The following is a 7,936-nucleotide window of genomic DNA, read 5'->3' as shown; positions in this document are numbered from 1 at the left end:
AAATGTACAAACAACAAGGGGTTAAGTGCTATTTACCCAATAAAAAAAAACACAGAAGATTTTGCCAAGGTATCGTTACTGAATTGCGTTGGTGTTGGATTATTCATGGCTTTCCAGTGAACGATTGCCCAGTTTCCAACGGCGGCGACATGATTCTGGCGACTACGACGGTGCAGGGTTTTCTTTTGCTTGGTCTTACTTATCGGTTTTTTTGTTTTTTTTGTTTGTTTATTTATTTGTTTGTTTTTGCTTTTTTTTTCCTTGTTTTTGTTTTTTTTGTTGATTTTGCAAAAAAAATAACTCAACTTTTTGGTCTTGCGACAACAAAACAAAAGAAATGCATGTAATTAATGGGCACAATTAAAATGTTTTTTTTCTTCTTTTTTGTAGTTGGTCTACCAGTCAGTCGAATTAGTAGTTGGTCTACCAGTCAGTCGAATTAGTAATTAAAATAGTTGCAGACACTATATATGTAGATAGATTATACAATATTTTATTTTGTAAAACAAATAATATAATAGTTTGCGATTGACAGTTTCATTATCAATTATTAGGCTCCTTGGTGGTATTTCTTCGGTTGATTAGTATAATAAGAAATCAGCACCAGTTATTGTTGGGGATTTACATGCATACGCAATGGAAGTTTAAAAATTTTCTATCATACAAGTTCTATAAATAATTTATTCATCAATTAAGCATAATCTATTAGAATACTTTTCATCACGTGTTTAACTAAATTCAAATAAAATATGCGAATCAAGTAATCATGTAATCAAATAAATTAATCATATTAATTAACGAGATTCAATTACATACTCGTTGAACGTAAGCTCCATAGAACACTGTCTCTGGTCTCACCGAAGCCCAAAGTTTAGCAATTCCACGCCAATCTTCTTCGTCGGAATCATATTTCACCTTGAAGAGATTAATACACCAATAGCTTGCACTAGAAAACTAGAGGTTTAATATGGTGAAAAAGGTTTGACAGAAAATTAGGTTTTCTTTCAAAAAGGATAGTTGGACTGGGATTGTGGATGGAGAATTCTTTTGTTGTCCTTTTCTCTACCCCTGAATTTATATTTATAAGGATTAATTAATTCCAGTCCAAGTCTAATTTTAATTCCCAATTAAAATCAAACACATCAATCCTTATCTTGGAATGAGAGCCCCATCTAATTAAGAATCTTTTGGAACTCTTTCTTAGATAATATCTTTCAAATGGTAACTCCGAAAGCTATAATAATTATATTTTCGTGACAATCATAATTTTCTCATCAATTCAAATACCATATTGCATATCTTAAATTTCTATTTCCGAAAACCTCTATTTCAGTGGTACCTACTAAATTAGGAAAATTCCAATTTAGGAAATTCACTTGAAATGTATAAGATTATGTTCCTCTTTTTCTTACAATTCATAATCGACTATTACGAATTTTTAATTAAATCATATTGAACTCCTATTTATCTAAGATTAACAAATTAATCTTAGTTCACCTTATTCAGGTCATCTCCACAAGAAGTGTGACCTTCAATGGTTCATGTGTTAACTAGCCGTGGGCTCACAACCATTTGTGACTTGAATAACTATTTATTCAACTACAGACTCGTCCCAAATGTCCCAATTTAGATTAAAACATATTTTAAATTATGTCTCCAATCATATCGGTTAATGCCCAATGAATCATGATTAACGCCTATCAACTATGTGTCATGATTCCCTAGATACAATTAAAGTGCCTGCAATAACCTTAAATTATAGTTTGAGTACAGTATCGTCACTTTGACAAAACATATGTCTCAATAGAACTAGAGACACTGGTTCACCAGACCTCTAATATTATTCGATAACTATGCGATCGTTCTAAAGCTATAAATTTCATTCGTGTTTGACTTAGAGAAACACCTTTTCTAATCACTACACGTTCTACTTCAGCCGAATATTCATTGGACGATATACTTGAAGAATACATAGGACATCCATACAATTAAACAAACGATCAAATCCCTAACTACAACGCACAGACTCCCCTAGATTTTGGACTGTGCGAATGTTGGCCCTTGAAGCGGTCTTTGAGGAGACTCAGGGACAGGTCACAACACAGTTGGTCCTCTAATGAAGTCGCAATGATGTATTAAGTCTTAAGAACTAACAACAATAATCATAGAACCTCTACTCGATTAATGAGAACCACTTAGAGCTTTTAAGACGAGAGAGTTGAGTGAACTCATCGACTATGAGCACGGACTTATGTATGTCAATGTCTCTACATTGTAGATAATGAGACTCAACTCACAAACACTAAGTGCTAGTCTCAACGAGAAAAGGCCACTATCCTAATTATTGGTGTAGCCCATCGACTAGGAACTTGTTTAATAGTTATCTCGGTTAATGAATTATCTCATTATTCTCCCAGATCATTTCATAGTAATTAAATAATAATTATAATATATTTATGCATGATGAAATAGGACAATAAATATAGCTTGCCAAACATATAATTTCATTAATAACGAAAATGTATTGTTTACATGTAAATATGGAAAGACCACATCCACAAGTTGGTTTGTTGGTCACCTATCTAACAGTTACATCCCTTCTCACTAAAATCACGCATGAAGTTAATTGATTGTTCGTTGATTTGATTGAAATTTAATGCTGGGGAAACTAGTGCAACTTGATCATCTCACATTGTGGTATCAGTGTCGAGGCTCTGTCTGTTGGTTGTTATTTATTTCACAACGAAAAAAAAACTATTCTCTAATAATTTGAAGTTTTTGAGAGTCGTGTTGCTTATTTTCTTGAAGCTCTTGAGAGTTATGCATCAAAAAACATGATTCAACAACTAATCCAATGTAGAGCCTAACAAACAGTCCCCCCAAAGAAATTGTTGAGGAGCTAAAATGCAAAATTGGTCTCTAGATAAGGGAAAACTGTAGTCATACATGGGTATAGCATCCACTGCTTCTGCAGCATTGCTCACCACACTTTATAGGTATCGAATTGAACTATCCCTCGCCTTGAATTCCACAAGAAACACCTCGATCGCTCAATATGTTACTCAGATCAACACCATTCACATCTAGCTGAACCGAGTCTCCAACTATCCTTTGGTCCTCGACCAAACGGACAATGTTCAAAGTAATACTAGGGTGCTCGGCCATGCGCACACCATAGAAAAAAGATTGATGGTTGTCGTGTCCTCTAAAGAAAAAGGCCATGACGGTGAAGTTGACATTGTATGCAGGTACTTGAGAGGTTCCACCGTGGCCTCGGTCGATGAAGATGCCAACCGAAGATTTAGCGTGCTCGAGGACCATTTTGTTTACATGCCTCAACTCGGCTCGTGCGATCAACTAGAATTGACCGTCGATCCTCTAATGCTTCTGGAAAGGGAAGATTATCATAACCACCATCTTTCTTGCCGCAATGGTGCAAATGTCGATGTGCATGGTGGACATTGATGAGATTGCGATTGTTGGACGGACTGAAACTTGGCAAAGTTGCTCAAAAGCCTCAAAGGCGACGATAATTTGATTTTAGTCGGAATTCTTGTTCCAGAATGGCATCCCCGTTTTCTTTCCTTGTGAGCCATTAATATTGCAGATGACCTTTCGGAAAGCTCCATCAAATGCATGGCGTACACACGGACTCCTTGTCGATAAACTTGAGTGCCGTATGAAGACTCCACGAGATTAATCAAACTGGGGATGTTTCTTATGGTCTGAAAACAGATCAACAGTCGGAGCTGAGTGTCAGTTTGACTTATCCTAATAGTTCTATGTTTGTATTATGATCTTGATGGCTTGCATATGCTGGTGATAATAGGTGTTATAACAAATGTTGTGAACAAAGCCATCGAAACCATGAGGGCAAAATTTTGGTCATTCAATACCTACAAAAATATTCACAAGATCAAACATGAATGTGCAGATTGTACAAAAATTGATGAATAAATAATTGTTTTTTCTTTCCGCTCTATCTTTTCTAATGTTGAGGATAATTAGCTCTACTAAACCTTAGTGTTTATAAGAAAACCAAGAGTTATGGCTTATGTACAATCTTCCTGATATATGTTGTAACTATACACAACACAAGAAGACCCTATCACTGAGCCCCTTGAATGGTGGCTATATTGGTCTTGAGCCCACGTGACACAAAATATAACAGAAGAAATAAACTAGACAGAAGATCCTCCATTTTTTCCACAAGAGCTGCAGCAAACGGTCCCTCCTTTGGGACAACAACACCGAGTATGAAGGCCCTGAAATATTTATGGATTTCAATGCTGTCAGTAACTAACACGACAGTCAAAATCGAAGTCAGCGTGGCACATATGTATACCTCGACCACCGTGTCATGGCCTGCCAGTTTTGGCACAACCCTTTGCCAGTTTCCCTTAGATTGGAGAGGTTAAGTTCAATAAAGAGTCCAAGACTTAGCCCAAATAGGGTTAGGCCTAAGTTGGCCAAATGTAAATAGACCTAGAATGCTATTTAGAACCCTCCCTTCGTAAATATATTTGTAGGAATTCTTTGGAGTGTTCTAGTAAAAAAACACCTAGCCCTTACATTAAATAGATCTCCACCATTCATTGAGAGGTGGTGTAGTATAAATAGAAGTTGGGACTTGATTTGTATTCGCCCAAGAAATTCCAAGCATTCAATCATATAGCATTTGCAACACAATAGAAGTTGGGACTTTCCTAAAAGCTCTCTTGTCTTCTTAAGCTATTTGTTCGTTTTCCATCATATAGCATTTGCAACACTTTTGAGTCGTTGTTGAGGGAACAAGTGCTTGACAACCGACTCATTTGAGGAATACGCCGAAAAATAGGAGGGGCCAATAGTATGCACACGATCACGAATCAAAATCCACTCAATGGTAACCACTGTTAAACAATGGGAGAAGTGTCGTCGTTATCTCATGATGATAGCACAACTACCAGGCAAGCAAGATCCACGATGCCATGTTTGTCATCTGAAGACGTTTTTTTCATAGACTAGTAAAAAAGTCTCTTTTGTATTTTGTATGTGGGAATTTTTTAGACATATATGTCTTTTTCTTGTAGAAGCGATGTCTTTGTTTTTTAACACAAATATGAATGAAGTAAGGAAGTTTTTGAAATAATTTGTTGAACGGTGCTATTTCAAGATAAGCGGTCATTATCCACCGCGTTAAGAATAGTTGGGGTCAGGATTGACCCCGCACCAAGTACAAGAAGACGGTTGCTATTTACCGCGTTAAGAACAGCCGGGGTCAGAACTGAACCCGCATCAAGTACAAGATCGCGGCAATTCGCCGTGTTAGAAAAAGCCGCGTCAGAATTGACCCCGCACCAAGTCTAAGAGCGTTGTTGCTATATACCGCGTTAAGAATAGCCAGGGTCAGGATTGACCTCGCACCAAGTACAAGAACCCCGTTGTTATCCACCGCGTCCAATAAAGTCGAGGTCAGAATTGACCCCGCACCAAAACCAAGAGTAGGAACGGTATTCCAAGCACAAATAATAATAGAACGACGAATCAGTCTCGCACTGGCACAAAAACTGTGGTCATAATTATTTAAAGTTGGGGATATTTATCCACTTAAGAGAGGATGTTCACACGATACACTAAGGGGCTAACAGTAATACTCGAGGAAGATAACTTTGTCAAGAACGGCGATATCAGCCAAAAAAAAAAGAGATAAAAAGACAGAGACAACGAAATAATCAAGAACGTTAATTAATTAAAAGCCCACAAAAGGCAAGGCTTATCTTACATTAAGGGTTCAGAGGCTAAAGCCGGGCCTAAAAAAAAAAGACAAACAAACACAAAAAACTATATGGAAACTAATTTTCAAATGAACGAGCTGGAGCATGAACGAGCTTCACACGTCGCTCGGAGGAATCTCGGCATCATCAGATCCGAGCCCCTCAGGATCCTCCTCGAAGCCACTAGACTTCGTAAGCAGGGGAGGCGAGTCGATCAACTCCGCGTAGTCCTCGCCGGTATAAGGCCTCAGGACATCATCCAGCGGAATCGTCCACCATGGGATCCCATCACGTCGCAACTTCAAAGGTTGCTAAGCAGTGGGCATCTCGTCTTCAGGAAGCCTCTGCATAATTTCGATTGGATCCAAGTCCAAATCAATACTGGCTTGATGAATGTCGGATTGTGCTATCCCAAGCGTATGCCGAACTGAAAACTCCGTGTAAGGCATCAATGCCTTCAAGAAATCGGGAGAGTTCGAATACATTTGATTATGCATCTCCGAGTGACGCTCCAGCATAGCTCGACATTTCGGCGAGGTGGGGAATGAGTAGAACCATTCCCGTCTTGCAACATCTTTTTCATTAGCAAAGCTCTCTTTCTCTTTCGCGAAGGTGGCTCTCTCTTCTGCCATGGCAATCCTCTCACGAGCTAGCTCGTCCAAGGCAGTATGCGCCTGGTTCTCAGCTTCGGCGACTTGAGCCTTCAACGACTCACAATAGAAGCGGCATCAACGTCTCTCTCTTTTGCCTCCTCCTGAAGGTGTATCACATCTACTTCAGCCTCGGCAGTGGGTAGGCCCATATTGACAAAAATACCAATCAGGTGAGAAAGAGCGGCGCAACTGCTTCGGCGAAGTTTTTCAGCACTCTGTTTTTTTATGACTGCTTGGTCACTGGGGCTTTGAAAGCTGCAGATGAAATCCACAAGCTCGTTGGAGCCTTTTTCAGGCATTAGTAAGGAGGGAGGCATAGCTATGGATTTCGGCGGCAGGCGAGGTAGGGTAATAAGGGAACCAGAGGGCGCTGTCTTCGCAGCTGAATCAGCTTGAGAAGAGGCGCCGACGTCCGTTTTCATAGACTTCGTCGATCTAGGGGCTTTATTGGGGGCAGGAAAAGTGCTCGTATCGTCCGCATCGGTCCGCTTTTGACGGTACGGGGTAGAGCTGGGAGAAGGGGCTGACACGGTCGGTGAGGGTGAAAGGAGCGCTTGTGGCAATTCGGCAGCGAGAGAAGCTGCCTTCTTGGCGGGATATTTTTGGGCCATGGGATTAGTTTTAATATGGCAAAACATAGCGTTTTCTATTCAAAAGAAACAAAGAGAAGAAATTAGAGAATTCTCATTTAAAAATATGAGAAACAGGTGCATGGTGAAGTTGGCAAGTTACCATGTAGCAGGGCTGAGAACAGAACCTCGCGGTTTAAGTAAGTCAAATGATCCAAGCAGGCCTGGAGACTTTATCTTGGCCTCCACATCTAAACATTGTTCATACAAGTAACTTTGTATGTAAATAATATCTATGAGCATGTCCTTGGTGTATCGAGGAGTGATGTTAATAAAGTACTCTTATCAGGTCGATTGGATAAATAATAAATTCCACCACTATGGTGGGCATAGAAAAAATAATCGAAGAGACCGCAGCATATATCAATTATATTCAGGGCAACACACAACATATAAAAACAGCTCATAATACTAAAGGATTTGGAGGGAAATCGATTAAGAGGAATCTCGATGCGGAGGGTGACATCTACGTAAAAAGGATTAAGAGGAAAGGACACACCAGACTTCGCCTGGTCCTCGTACCACGGGATATAACGCCGGACATTGATGTTTGGGAGACCCAAAGGACCAGGTTGGAAATATTTATAGAACCCACTAAACTCGACCTTTTCAGCCACGCATATGGCATCGACGGTAGTATGAAACGGTGTCTGGGTTACTTTTTTGTGGGGGGGCGACGTAAACTTCGCCTGAGGGGTCGGGGTTCGCATCCTCGACACCTCGCTGATGGCCCGCTGGTATTCTCACCGAGACGGCATCATCTAGCATGTAAGGGGGATGTGGAGTGTCACACAATAGCGCCTCCAACGAACTATTTAGGGGAGTAGAATCACTGGAAAGAGCGGCCATGGTAACTAAGGCGTTGGGATTGTACTTGTAGGTTTGTAGGAGAAAGATA

Source organism: Erythranthe guttata, chromosome 3, assembly GCF_056151865.1.
Source record: "Erythranthe guttata isolate IM_541 chromosome 3, IM_541, whole genome shotgun sequence".
Classification (NCBI taxonomy): Eukaryota; Viridiplantae; Streptophyta; class Magnoliopsida; order Lamiales; family Phrymaceae; genus Erythranthe; species Erythranthe guttata.
Note: the sequence above shows the minus strand (reverse complement) of the source record.